The sequence below is a fragment of the Hipposideros armiger genome, unplaced genomic scaffold (genome assembly GCF_001890085.2).
Source record: "Hipposideros armiger isolate ML-2016 unplaced genomic scaffold, ASM189008v1 scaffold_1395, whole genome shotgun sequence".
Classification (NCBI taxonomy): Eukaryota; Metazoa; Chordata; class Mammalia; order Chiroptera; family Hipposideridae; genus Hipposideros; species Hipposideros armiger.
The window spans coordinates 244392-258808 of record NW_017732745.1 but is presented as its reverse complement, the minus strand read 5'-3'; the positions used below and the strand labels follow the sequence as shown (position 1 = coordinate 258808).

At 41.5% G+C, this 14417-nt stretch overlaps 1 protein-coding gene across 3 annotated transcripts in view; it reads left to right on the top strand.

Annotated features, from left to right (window-relative positions):
* Nucleotides 1-1450: 1450 nt before the first annotated feature.
* The window catches only part of RAB7A (RAB7A, member RAS oncogene family), an 81177-nt gene continuing 68210 nt past the window's right edge, over nucleotides 1451-14417 (top strand). For 2 of the 3 annotated variants that reach the window (XM_019633743.1, XM_019633744.1), the window contains exon 1: nucleotides 1451-1667. The gene's annotated coding sequence lies outside the window, so the exon portion shown is untranslated. Of the gene's footprint in view, nucleotides 1668-2625; nucleotides 2704-14417 lie in introns of all 3 variants that reach the window. The other variant, XM_019633745.1, reaches the window with a different exon arrangement.

Sequence of the window (14417 nt, the reverse complement as noted above, 5' to 3'; positions counted from 1 at the left end):
GTCATCCTTTTCTCACTGACTAGAAAGATATCACACACTAATTTCCTACCTACATATATCTTTTTAAAAACTCTTTTGTTCCGTTCTTTGTCCCTGTGACAGTATCGCTGTCTTCTTTGCTTCCGCTTCATAATACATTTTGATAACCTAGGCAGTTTTTAATCTTTGTTGAAGTTAGGCTGAAATACATGTTCGCTTTTGATGAACTGGTGCTCTTTCTACCCCATCTCCTTGTCTGGCAGATTCATTCATGAAGAAATTTAGATGAAGGCTTCTCTAAGGTGCCCTTTCATAGGGAAGAAGCTAAATCTCCCCCCACCCCCACTTCCCATGTATCTGGGACAGATACTGCGTAATTGCTCATTCATGCAGTAGGTTTTATTGAGCACATACCATGTCCCAAGCTTCATTCGAGGCAGTAGTGATACAAACAATAGAAAACCTGGTTCCTGACCACCCCACCACCACCAAGAAGCTTTGGGTTTGGTGGAGCAGTGGTACATGCCTTTTAATCCTTGTATCCCTCCTGCTTTGTGTAGTGGGTCGAAAAAATAATTTGAAAAGAAAGTATTAGGTTTTAAATTATGTTCATGAAGTTTTAAGTATTTCATGTTTTGCCTTTGGTCTTTTCTTGCAGTATTTGAACATACATATTATAGTTACTTTGTAATCTGCACTCTAGATGGATTTTTACTGTTAATTGTTCTTTAACTTTTGACAAATTAGATTTGTCACTCCTGATGGAAGGTTATTAATACCAGATTCCATAGGAAATATCCTAGGCTAGGCATGCATTAAAAATGTTTCTTTATTAATTGTAACAGATAAAGAGGAGGCTAATTAATTTTCACAGGTAAAGAGTAGACTGTTGGGCCAGCCTTTATTTTCAGGGCTACGTTTTTTTGGTTTGTTGTTTTTTTAAAGATTTTATTGGGGAATTAGGGGAGGGGAACAGTGTNTTAAAGTAAGGACAAATGGAGACAATCCAAAGGTGTAGGTTGGGTGCACAGTAGATGCTCAGTAAATATGGGTGCCCTTCCTCACCCCGCTGTAAATTTGTGAAATAACAACTATTTTGTCTTCCACTAAGATATCTCCTGGGAAAACCCTGTTCCTAGAGCAAACTTTATTGATCCAAACAGGATGACATGGTTGACTGATCAGTGTCCACTGGAAAGGGACACTAATGGAAAGATCAATTTATCCTCTCTTTCTTTCCCCTAACACTCTTATTCCAGGGGAAAGGGGGATGGCTGAGACATCGGTTTTGGGGTTCAACATGGCGCCGTCCTGCTGCTTGCACGAGATTCAAAGATGGCGACAACCTTCGGGGGCAGACATATTTGCACCACGTGATCCAGGCCCAGGCCAAAGGCAGCCAAACGTGACGCGTGTTAAGGCGGGGCTCCTCCCCCGCACCCTTGGCGTGGAGTGTCTCGTGACAGGTACTTCCGCTCGGGGCGGCGGCGGTGGCGGAAGTGGAAGCGGAGTCAGATTCTTGGCCATAAAGCCCAAGGCGGCGGCTGCGGCGGCGTTGGAAATTTAGGGAGTGCGCAGGAGTCCTTTCAAACCGGAACTTGGCCTTCTCTGCCGTGTCCTCCCTTGCGTCTCCTCGGCGGGAGCCCTTGTGACGCGCCCGGCCCGGAGCCCCCAGCGGAGCGGCAGCGGTGAGCAGAGGGCCCAGCCCAGCCGGTGGCCTAGCCCCATCCCCCTCTTCAGCCCCTCGGTCGCCTGGGCTTCGTGTCCTCCCTTTCTTGGGCAGGCTCTAGGCCCAGCCCCGGCCTCGCGGGGAATGTCCGCGGTGCTCCGGGCCCAGGAGCAGGCCCGGACCGCGCGCGGCCGGGTAGGGGTCAGAGGTTGCTGAGACCAGACACCCGGGAAGGTGTCCTGACTTGGGTGGCCGCTGGGCACTGGGGACTCTGTGCTGCGGCGGGAAGCGCTAGCCGGTTGAGTTCGTTAGAGCGGCGAGCCGGAGGGTGTCGAAACCGATCCCCCAGTGCCGTGTCTGGCGGTGGACGCGATCCAGGCGCCACCAACCGTGCCGGCATTGGTCAAAGGTGCCCAGGGCTGAGCCACGTTCCCATCTGTCTATTTAGTTAAACAGCCTGACCCTGTTAGTGAGAGGTTCCCTGACGGCAACTAAATCAAGGCAGTTAGGTCACGTGCACTGGGCTCGCCTCAAACACTTGTATACATGTGATACGCCTTTGGCTCTGGGAGACAGGGAACTTTTTATCATAAACATATTAATGGTAACTTATTGTGAGAAAGGTGGTGGTGGTTGACTATAGAGCTGTGTTTGAATTCCAACCACCTCTTACTGCATTACTGATTCCTAAAAGTGGGAAAATCGAGAATAATAATAGCAAACTTTTGAGCACTTATTGTATGTTGGACAGCCTGGCAAGACCTTTGCACAGGTTATTATGTTTAATTCTCAGAACAACTTCCATAAAACTTTAGTACATAGGTGTCCAGCCAGTTGGTTCTTTCCTGTTGAAAATACTCTTCAGATTTCAAAAGAACAGGCTCTTGTCTCTTCCTTGTGACTTAAGCAGCTGATTTAGCCAAATGTCTCCTCATTCCATGGATTAATAAAGTCTATCAGTGTGTTTATCTTTTCAGATTTGGGAGAGTTGATTCAGATTTAAGTCTAAGAACTGGAAAGTGAGGTTGTGAGTACTTCTGAAGATACTGGCCAAGGTAAAGCTTAATACTCACAACCTATTATATTCTGATTTTTTTTTTAACTTTGCTACCGAGCTTGTTATAATTGAGTGAGTAATAAGTATGGTAGCCTTAAATAATATTTGAGTTTGGGGGAGACTAATGATGAGCACCTTTTCATTCATTCATCCAATGTTTTTTCAGTATTAGGTATTGCTGGATATTGACTCTGGGAGATAGGCATTTTTTCTGTCCCCAAGAAATTTAAAGATGGTGAGTGATCATGGTCAGGGATTCTGTTGTGGAATGGGTTTGGTGGTAGAACTTGAGGCTTTTGGAAAAAGGAGTTGTTTCTCATTTCTCATCTCTGCAAGTGAATCCGTGGTAATCCAGACAGCCTGGTGTTCTGGCTAACTTGAAGGCTTTGTTAATTTTAACAATGGCATTTGTATGGTTTGTTCTTGAAGAGAGTATGGAAGATAATATTAGGTTTCAAATTGATCATTCTTTTGAAGAGTAACATTCAACACTAAACTTTTTTCTCCTTTTGCTCTGGTGGCATTTTTGTTCATGCAGGAGGGAGTTCATGTCACTGCCATTTTACACTGCAAATGTTAGCTTTTGCAGTACTCTTTGAGCAAAGGCACATTTGGCATGCTGGATTTTTCTTCTTCAGCTGATGAAGAAAGTTTAATATAGTGACTGCCAGTCATATAGTACCAGTAACGTTGTAGGTAAAACCTTATGCCACCCATCTCCCACAACTGTTATGGCTCCTCTTCTTTAAAAGGGGATGTGAGTTTTGCATTTGTGGTAGAACTGCATGAGTAAACAAACACAACGGTGGACTGTATGAGAAAGTTTCAAAAACAGGTTTTTTAGTATATCCTTCCAGGTAATTGTTAGCAACCATTTGGGGCAGTATTTTTATTTTTATTTTTGTGCCAACCGGGCCTAAGTATCCATCCTCATAATCAAAAGGCATTGCTTTATAGTGAAGTATGGCCCTGAATCCAGTTCCTGACCCCACATACAAATGAGGCAAAAAGGTTTTGGTTATTTGATTAGCTTTTAATAAATCTCCAAAGAGATATGCACTAATAATATTTTCACCCTTAGGTTAAATATTAGCCTTTTGATGCAAACCCAGACCACACATGTGTGACAGTCATCTAGTGTACTGTTCCTCTCTGAAATTTGACATATTTACCATTATTCCTGTGATAAATTGTCTTAACTCTCCATTGATATAATTCAACACATATGCCTAAGAAGAATTTGACCAGATATTGGACTGGGAGTTATAGGCAAGAGCTTCCATGGAAGTAAAGAGAGGAGTCCTCCTGAGTAAGGCTAAACAGTGGTTCTCCTTGGCACTAATGTTATTCTCTGAAGGAGACTGAAGCTCTAGAAACTAACTGCTCCCTCCACCCCATTTTGTGGCTGCTGGCTTTCTGTTGACTCTTATCTCCCATATAAGGTTGCCCTTGTATTCTCAGACATACATTCCTATGTGTTATCAAACACTTATCTGTTAATGCTATCTAATAGATCTTTATGCTTCTCTGTCTGTAGTTTGCTGCAGCAACATTTTGCAATGTGACTATCCCTTCAGTTATTTGCTCCCATATCTTCTATTTTCTGCTTTTTCCTTCCCACCTATGGCATTAAACACAAAAAAAATAGTTTGCATTTATGTTTTAAAACTTCTTAATGGTGATTGTGATCAGTGTGATTCGTGAATGAAAGGTAAAAGTGATGTGGTGGGTGAAATCAGAACAGGCTTTTTAGCAGTGTTTTTGACTAGTTTCAATTTTAGTAGTCCAGGCTGTGATTTCAAAAACAAATTAAGAATAGCTATTTGCAAAATGCCTGTGGGAGAAAGCTTGGGTGTTGGTTCCAGTGGTGACATACAGTATTGGCCTTGTTCATTTGCAGTACTTAATGCAGGGGACCTCAAGCCTCTGCCTGAGGCACTCTGTTTTGGTGATGTCATCACTGCCGGGGACGATCAGCTTGATTGCTTCTGTTTTCCATTTTCTGGTCACCTTGCTGTCAGGACAGAGCAAATCTGAGGAAGGGAAGCCTGGGCACCTGAGCAGTGTTAGGAATTCTGTAACCTTGCATGGCTCTCAAATGGGCTTGCTTGTGTGACTGCTGCTGATAAAGTGAAGGAGTTTCGTTTTTCCCTACCCTTTCAAGTAAAGATGGCTTGCTTTTTACTACTGGCTTTCCTGTAGTTACCTAGCTCTGTTTGGGAATCCTTTAAAAATTATGAATAGTTACAAGATTGGTTTCCAATCTTTGTATGCAATTTTAATTAAAACATTTTATTTCCATTTGACAACTTTTAGTTTGAGTTATTTGAGACTACATGGCAAAGTGGCTATGAATTAACCTTTAAAAAACTGAATTGTAACAACACAGACTTTATGAAAAATAGTGCCTCTTATATACAGTATTAAATCTTTCTACCAAAAATTCTCTGTGCAGTTACAGATCTGGGGATTCCTTGAAATAACTCTGGGTCATGTGGGCAGCCCACAGGTTAAGAGCCACTCTTAAATTCTCTGACCTGTGCCATTCAGTTTATAGTTATTAAGGAGTATTAATGTTTTATAGAAATCTTTCTACACAGTATTTGTCTTTAAATGCTTTTCAATATTTGTGTAGTGCTTACATTTTGCATAGGATTTCATTTGGTGCTCACAACAACTGTGTAGACATAAGAGGCAATCCATTTCCTGTATTTCTAGTTGAGGCTGGATGCTCAGGTGGCCCAGCTAATAGAATGCTATAATCTAGGTCTGTTGAAACATTGCTCAGTGCTCTTTCTGATGCATCATCCTGTCTTTTTTATTATATGTGATTACCATAAAGGCCTCAGCATTTGACTGCTTATAAAAATGTATCTTTCAGGGCCGGCTGAGTGGCTCAGTTGGTTAAGAGCGCGAGCTCTGAGCAACAGGGTTGCCGGTTCGATTTCCACATGGGCCAGTGAGCTGCGCCCGAGCTGAGCTGCTGCTGAGCTGCCAACAGGTGGCAGGATGGCTCAGCTGGTGAGAGCACGTGCTCCTAACAGCAGGGTTGCCGGTTTGACTCCCGCATGGGATGGTGGGCTATGCCCACCCGCAACTAAGATTGAACACGGCACCTTGAGCTGAACAGGCACCTTGAGCTGAATGGCTGCAAGTTGCCGACGGGCGGCTGGATGGCGACTGGACTTGGAGCTGAGCTAGCTGCGCTCTCCACAATGAAGATTGAAGGACAACAACTTGGCTGTTTCCCTTTCCCAATTCCCCAACACTGTTCCCCTTCCCTAATTCCGCAATAAAATCTTTAAAAAGAACCCAAAAAACAAAAAAACACATTATGGTGTGTCCTCACCCACCTTATTTACTGGATCTGGCAAATATCAAAATGACCCAAGTCAAAATGAGCATGAAAGGTAAACATTTTGAGTCAATTCAGGACATCGAGGCAGCCACGACAGAGCAACTAAAGACACAAAAGAGGACTTCCAAAGCTGTTTCAGAAAGTGGCAAGAACAATGGGATAAGTGTGTTTAAAGTGAGGGGGAGTATTTTGAGGGGTATTAATGGCAATGTGTCTTTTACTGCAATAGTTTTTTATTTAACCATTCACCATATGTTTTGATCACATCTCGTATGTACTTTTCTGTGTCTGGTTTCTTTGACTCAGTATTGTTTGTGAGATTTTGTGTTGAGTGTAGTTGTTAACTCCACCTTTTCATTGCTCAGTAGTGTGCCATTGTGTGATATACCATTATGTATTTATTTATTAAGTTACTGATGGGCATTTGGGTTGCTTGTAGCTTACAGCCGTTACAAATAATGCTGTATGAATAGTCTTGTGTCTGTCTTCTGATAAATATATATGCACGTTTCTATTAGGTTAATACTGAGAAATGGAAAGGCTAAGTTTTAGGGTATATATCTATTCTTTTACTGGGGCTGCTGTTAACAAATACCACAGACTGGGTGACTTACATACCAGAAATTTATTTTCTTATAATTCTGGAGGCTAAGAAGTCCAAAATCAAGGTGTCAAGTAGGGTTGGTTTCTGTAGAAGCCTGTCTCCTTGGCTTGCAGATGGCCATCTTCTGTGTTTTCACTTGATCTTTTCTCTGCACATGTCTGTGTTCTAATATGCTCTTATAAAGACATTAGTCATATTGACTAAGGCCTGTCTTGTGACCTCACTTAACCTTAATCACCTCTTTAAATGTCCTATCTCCACATCAGTCACATTTTGAGGTATTGGGGATTAGGACTAAAACATATATGAGGGGGAAGACACAATTCAGGCCATAACAGTATCTTATTACACTTTGGTAGTTACTGCCAATTTTCTAAAGTTGTTGTACCAGTGTTCACTCCCACCAGCAGTATATGAGAGATCCACAAATCCCACATCTTTGCTAACACTTGTTATTTTTCTGTCTCTTATTTTTGCTCGTCTGGTGGGAGCCTGTTTCTTTATGGCCCCATTTAGTACCAGCGTAGGCAGTGCTTGAAGGGATGGAGAGGTGGTTTCTGGAGCAAAATGTGCCATAGTTTGAGACTACTTCTGGAAATTCCTTTAAAAATCAATTGGGGTTAGAAAAGCAGAATGGCTTCAGTCTAGTGAGCAATTAGCCCTCCATAGTTCCCATTGTGGATTAGTTTTTGCATTTATAATCTGGACACATTGCCAGTGGTAGAATTGGCCCCAAAATATCATCTATGGAGTATAAACCTAGCCATAGTAGACTAAGTGCTTTCATTCAGACTCTTCTTTGGTCTGACACTTTAGTCCTTAAAATATGTATTCCCTCACACACATGCTGGAAGTGGTTCTCTTTTATATGTTTTGACTATTTAGATATTAGTGTTTGACAGTTTTCTGGCTGAGTGATTTTGAGCTTTGCACATCTACTGTAGAGCTTAGTTTGGTTGGAATATTATTACATAACTTGGCCCCTCTTCCAGTCTAAGCTCCTTGAGGGCAGGGATGAATGTTGAAATATTAGTCAACTTTAAAGATATTTTCCAGTTCTAACTTTGTACTATCAGTTACTATTTGTAGCATGTCAGTTATGCTTCTGGGCCAGTGATTAATATGTATGGCTTTCCTAAATGATAAACTAAGTGTTCTGTGTTCACTTGACAGATTTTTATTGTCTGCTATTATGAAAACAGTGCTGTCAGCTATGGGGAGTATAAAATAAAGAGCACTGGAAGTTTAGAAATTGTGGGAAAAAAGTAGATGAAAGTCATAAAAATAGCTTAAAGAAAATGCTAGAGGTGTTCAGTGGCTGGATTATGTGCGTACTGAGAAGGTTTTGGATAAATTGATACAGAGGGAAGACGTTAGAAAACCATTACAGTTAGAGGGAAGGCATAAGCAAGTGAATGGAGGTTAGGAAATGGTAAGGCAGATGAAGGGACTGCATTATCTCCAATTTGGGAATGACTTTATGTATGGGGGACCAGATTGGGCTGAAAGGAAGATAAGCACTTCAATGTTGGTGTGGAAGGGTTTATGTTTATAAGTATTACCCAAGGCGATATTTCACTGGATAATGCTAAGATAGGATAGGTTTTGGTATCCCAATTTTGGATAGGGAATGGCTTAGGGTTTTGTAATCATTCACCTAAACAAACATTTAGAGAAGATGGGGCTAAGCCTCAAGTACAAATGTTATGCTCAAACCTTCACAGATGTGCTTTCTTAGCAGTACCTTTAATACAGGTTAAAAGTGTAGAAGCTGGTTTGGGGGATGGGATAGAGGAAGAGAGCAGTTAGTTTGGTTTTCCTATAGCCAGCCAGCCCATTGTGGGCTCCTCTTAGCACTTTACAGACAATCTTTTATTGGGTGACCATCTTTTTTTCAGAGGGGAAAATGGCCTGAAAGTACATATTCACTGCCATTGGAGTCCTGGAGTAGTGGGACTCAGTATTTCCAGTTGGCAGGTTTCTTTTCTTTTTTTTATTTTTCTTTTAACATTCTTTATTTTTATTTTTTATTTTACACTTTAAGTTGTCATACAATATATTAGTTTCAGGTGTACAACATAGTGACTAGACATTTATATAACTTACAGCGTCATCACCCCAATAAATCTAGTACCCATTTGGCACTATACATGATTATCACAATATTATTGACTATATTCCTTATGCTATCCTTTACATCCCCATGACTTTTGTAACTACCAATTTGTACTTTATCCCTTCACCCAGTTCCCTAACCTTCCTCCCATCTGGCAAACATCAAAAAGTTCTCTTTATCTGTGAGTCTGTTTCTGTTTTGTTTGTTCATTTATTTTGTTCTTTAGATTCCACATGTAAGTGAAATCATGTGGCATTTGTCTTTCTCTGCCTGACTTACTCCACTTAGCACAATACCTTGTAGATCTATCTGTACTGCCGCAGATGGTAAGATTTCATTATTTTTTATNGGTCGTGAATGCTTGAATGATGGATGTTCAATGTTTCTGCAATCTCTCATGTAGTGTAATGTGGGTTTGACTCGATCAATGCCTTTATTTTGTTGTCATCAACCTCGGTGGACCTCCCTGACCGAGGAGCATCATTGAGATCAAAATCACCAGCACGGAATTTCGTGAACCATCGTTGGCACTGACGCTCTTGTAGAGCATTGTCAACATAAATTTTATGCAATTTTTCACAAGCTTGACGTGCGTTCTTTTCTTTATGAAAGTAAAATGGTAAAATATAGCAAAAGTGCACAGTTTGGTCTTCCATCTTCCACTTCTTGTAAAATCTCTAAAACTAAACCAAATGGCTCACTTTTTTTTTTTGAATGAAGCTAGAACTGTCAGCTGTCAAATGACATGGTAATAACATAGATGCAAATGATTGTAGTACTTCCAAAAATGAACTAGTGCCATCTGTCACGAACATGCGTCTTGACTTTTCCAACAACCCAGTATGTGTAATCTAAGAAAAACAAATGAACAAACAAAGCAAACAAGTTCATAGATCCAAAGAACAAACTGATGGTTGCCAAATGGTGGGGGTTGGCTGGCTTTGTGAAAAAGGTGAATGGATTAAGAAGTACAAATTGGCAGTTACAAAGTAGTTACGGAGTTGTAAAGGAAAGTCAATAAATTAGTAATAGAGTCAATAATATGGTAATAACTATGTTTGGAATCACCCTCGTAAGTTATATAATTATCTAACCACTTTGCTGTATAACTGACTTTCAGTATAATATTGAATGTCAGCTGTAAGTGAAAAATAAAAAATTTTTTAAATAGAAATAAATATAAAATTTTTTAAAGGGGGAAAAAATCAGTGTACCAGGTGCTACAGGATATAGAGACTTCCTTAATTAGGGTCTCAAGTGAATTACTGAAGCAGTTTCCACTTCTGAAAAATGCAAGTAGATTAGCTATCATAAAGATCCTTTCATGTTTTGACTTTATTTGGCTCTTGGTCATACTGCAGTGACTTTTGTAATATCCAAACTGGCAAGATGACACCATCTAAAACTTAGAGGACCCTTTTGGCCATTTTAAAAGCTCTCACCTACATGAAGCCCTGCTCATTCACTTTTTTCTGAGGANCTGTTGAGAAATCATCTGATAGTCTTATGAGAGTTCCCTTTAGATAAATAACTGCTTTTCTCTTCCCGCTTTTAAGATTCTCTGTTTGTCTTTAACCTTTGGCATTTTTATTATGTGTCTTGGTGTTGGCCTCTTTGGGTTTACCTTGTGTGGGACTCTCTGCTCTTCTTGGGCTTGTATATCTATTTCCTTTGCCAGGTTAGAGGAGTTTTCTGTCATTTCGTCAAGTAGGTTTCAATTCCTTGCTGCTCTCTTCTATTTCTATAATGCAAATGTTGGTACACTTGCGGTTGAGTCCCCTTAAACTCTCCTCAATTTTTTGGATTCTTTTTTCTTCTGTTCTGATTGGGTGTTTTCTGGTACCTTCTAAATCGCTGATTTGATTCTCTGCTTCATTTAGTCTACTGTTGATTCCTTTTCATGTATTCTTCATTTCCAGTATTGTATCTTTTTATTTCTGACTGGTTCTTTTTTATGTTTTCTATCTCCATTTTTATGTTTCCTATCTTCTTTGTTGAAATCCTCCCTGAGATCATTGAGCAGCATCCTTATAACCAGTGTCTGGAACTCTGTGTCTGGTAGATTACTTGTGTCCATTTTATTTAGTTCTTTTTCTGGAGCTTTGTTCTATTCTTTTATTTGGGACATGTTTCTTTGTCTCCCCATTTTGGCTGCCTCCCTGTGTTTGTTTCTATGTATTAGGTAGGGCTGCTATGCCTCCTGGTCTTAGTAGACCGGGAGAGTGGCCTAATGTAGTAGGTGTGCTCTGGGGCTCAGTGGCGCAGTCTTCCTGATCACTTGAGCCACACACTCCAGTTGTGTCCCTTATGTGGGTTGTGTGTGCTCTCCTCTTGTATTTGAGCCTTGGTTGCTATTTGCACTTCAGTGGCAGGGATTGACCCTCATTCTTATCGGTTGTGAGGACTGGCAGTGACTACAGTGGAGGAGTTGTGGTGCAGGGGCTGACCCTATAGAGCAGGATCTGCCTCAGCAGGGCTCTTGGTACCTGCCCAATCTGCCCCTTGGGTGTTTCATCCTTGGAGGCAGCTGGGTGGTGCCCCAGCTCATTTGAAACTGGCTGCTGGGGTTGCCAGCTCCACACCACCTGGGAGGGCACCAGCTGCATGTCAAGTTCAGCCACAGCCAGTGGCCCACCCAGTGCCACTTGGCAGGATCCACAAAGAAATACGCAGATGGCCACAGCTTATGCTGTGCTTGGAAGTGCCTCAGGATGCCAAACAGTGAACCAAGGCCAGCTGCCACTAGTGCCAGGCTTATGGTTGCTCTGCCAGAGGTACAGGACATGCTCAAGCCAAACGCTGCTTGTCTGGGTTCCGTGAACCTTTGAGAGACCCTAGGGAAATCTGCAGCATGAGCCAAGGCAGGCAGTTTGTACAAAAAAGCCCCTGAAAGCAGCTTGGCTGTGCCAGAAAGTTGGGCAGGGTCTTGAATCACTAGGGCGTGGCCAACGAAGGGCATTAGCCAGCTTGGTGGAGACTCAGATGTGGCCGCCCCCTGTGCCTGCACGCTGGGAAGGGGGAGGGCTCAACCAAGAAACAATGGCCTCCACCAGCTCCTCCGTTCAGGAGAAAGCTGTCGCTTCAGCCCCCACCCTAAAGCCAGACAACTCAGTTCCCCACCATATGTCCCTGGCACCTCTCTAGCTGCTGCCCTAGCATTGGAGCTCAGAGCCAGTAATTCCGTTGGCGAGTAAGTCCTTGCTTGGTCCCTTTAAGGGGAGTGCCTGGGACTCTAGCTGTCATCTGTCTAACTCGGTCACCATCTCTGCTGGTTTTAACAGCCAGAATTTATAGGAATTTCTCTTCCCGGCACTGGAACTCTGAGCTGGGAAGGAGCTGGGACCCTTCACTTCTCTGGGGGGACCTCCACAGCCTGGATACCCCTCCCAATTTTTAATGGTCACACCTGGGTGTGGGACCAACCTGTTCAGCATCTCTGCCCCTCCTACCAGTCTTGAAGTGGCTTCTTCTGCATGTCCTTAGTTGTAGGGCTTTGGTTCAACAAGATTTTAGGCTATTCTCAATGATGGTTGTTTTGTAGTTTAGTTGTAATTTTGATGTGATCATGAGAGAAAGTAAGCACAACGTTTACCTACTGCATCATCTTGACCGGAAATCTCCAGATGTCAGGTTTCTTTAACCCTAATAGGGGTAAGGAGAAGAATAGCATCTTCTGTGTAAATTTTATTGTACAGTTCTTTGGGGTTTTTTTGTTTGTTTGTCTCAAGAATGATTTGACTATTCTGATTGTTTTGGAATGAAAATTTTCAGGTAATGAATTTTCAAGCATTATCAAATTGAATAGGGTAGGTTATTCTGAAATAACAAATAACTTCAAAATGGCCAAAAACAACATAGGTTTATTTTCTGCTTATGCAAGATGTTCAGTATGGATTTTTCCAGGGACTCTGCATCATTCTTATTCCAGCTGAAGGAGCAGCCACAATATGGAATATTGCTGGCTCTCTTGGCAAAGTGAAAAAAGATTTTGGAGGGTCTTATTCCTGCAGTTAAATGTCCCAACCCAAAAATGACACATCCCTTCTACTTACAACTCACTGGTAAGAATGAGTCACATTGCACAAGAGACCAAGAACTGTGATTCTACCATGGACTTGGAAAACAGAGTTTAAATATTTGGGGAAATGGTACTAGTTTCACATTGGCTTGCTTTAATAAGTAATAACTGTTGAGGGAAAGAATGCTTCATTTGTAAATTCTTGTTTTAGCTGGCTGATAATTCAAATGCTACAAAGATACCAGGCTGCACACCTTCATTTCTCATAAGTAGCCATCCTATCCTAAGAAATGGGTTTCTTTTAAATGATGGGTATGATAACCTTAGTTCACGCACCTTCTAAGATCCTTTGCATAAAGTAGGTGAGAAAGAAATGATTGAGTCTGAGCCCTCCCTTGCCATCATTTCAGTGTTGAAATCATACGCGGTCTGACAATTAAGTTTGCGAACTTATTGCAACAATGTTGCTAACCTTTTTGATACCAGGGTTTATTCATTATGAATTTGTACCAACTGGACAGTTAGCCAAGTTTATTATTTGGAAGTGCTGAAAAGGCTGTGTGAAAAAGTTAGACAACCTTAACTTTTTGCCAACAATTCATGGCTCTTGCATCCTGATAGTGGACCAGCTCACACGGCATTGTCTATGAGGGAGTTTTTACCCAGTAAACAAATAACTGTATTAGAACACCCTCTCCAGTCACTTGATCTGGCCCCCAGTGACTTCTTTCTTTGCCTGAAGATAAAGGAAATATTGAAAGGAAGACATTTGGATGACATTCAGAACATTAAGGGTAATTCAACAACAACTCTGATGGCCATTCCAGAAAAAAGAGTTCCAAAATTGTTTTGAAGGGTGGACTAGGCACTGGCGTTGGTGCATAGCTTCCCAAGGGGAGTACTTCGAAGGTGACCATAGTGATATTCAACAATGAGGTATGTAGCACTTTTCTAGGAGGAGTTCATGAACTTAATTGTCCCACCTCGTATAAGACTTACTGTCTTTACTGATTCCTCACCTGCTCCTCCTCCCTTTTTGTAAAGTGCTACCAGATAGTGTTAAAAGCATTCCTTAAGTCCTATTAGTTCCCTGTTATAAAAAAAACAAAAATCAAGTGAATTTTAAACATCTTACTGGCTTTATTTAACATTTCATGAATCAGGCCGCATCCCATTTAGCAGATAGGAAAGAACTCAGAAGACTGTACAAAATGAAAGACTTTTATAGGGAGAATGGGGCAAAACAAGGAACTTACTAGCAAAGAGTGAATTGTTTGTGGCAAGGTCACCTTCCTTTAGGGGATGATGATCTCTTTCAAGCACTGTTGCTCACTAGTGCTGACCAGGTAATTCCAGATTTGCTGATTTAAGATTCCATTTCTGGGGAAGCTGAAACTGAGGTAGTCATTAAGTTTCCATTTGTTGATGTGGAGCTTACTACTAGTGACTCCATTTGGGACCTCTTGTCTTTTTATTTTTAAATATTTTGGGAAGTAATTTTTTTAAAGGTTTTATTGGGAATTTGGGGAAGAGGAACAGTGTTGGGGAATTGGGGAAAGGGGACAGCCAAGTTGTCCTTCAGTCTTAGTTGTGGATGGCGCAGCTAGCTCAGCTCG